The sequence below is a fragment of the Arachis duranensis genome, chromosome 10 (genome assembly GCF_000817695.3).
Source record: "Arachis duranensis cultivar V14167 chromosome 10, aradu.V14167.gnm2.J7QH, whole genome shotgun sequence".
NCBI lineage: Eukaryota > Viridiplantae > Streptophyta > Magnoliopsida > Fabales > Fabaceae > Arachis > Arachis duranensis.
The window spans coordinates 69,510,690-69,511,174 of NC_029781.3; positions in this window are offsets into that span (position 1 = coordinate 69,510,690).

Sequence of the window (485 nt, forward strand, 5' to 3'; positions counted from 1 at the left end):
CAAGCACCTCACAAGTATTCTCCATTGTGCACAACTTCTACACTCCAAACAAGCCAAGTTCATTCAGCTCCACCCCAGAAATAACACAACCCTTTTTTCCCCAAAGTGCGCAACAACTAATGAATTCAATTACAAACACCAACCTAAGATCCTTACAGATTCATGCAATTCCTTAATCAACCTTTTGAGCCAAAGTAACTCACAAGGAATCTCCACTACAAGGCACAGTTTTTTCACTCAATAAGAAGCCCATGTTCATTCAATTCTAACCCAGAAAGAACATATCTCATGCAAAACATGTTAATCCAGAAAGAACATAACTCGTACAAGAACTGAAATGTTATTCCCACTAAGCTTTACATGAACTATTTGCTAAAAACCCTATCCTGAAAACAGAATAAACCAATCCAAGCATTTCAGATAACTAAACTTGCTTCTAATTATAAACAAACAATAACAAAAAAAAATCAAAATCCACAATGAAT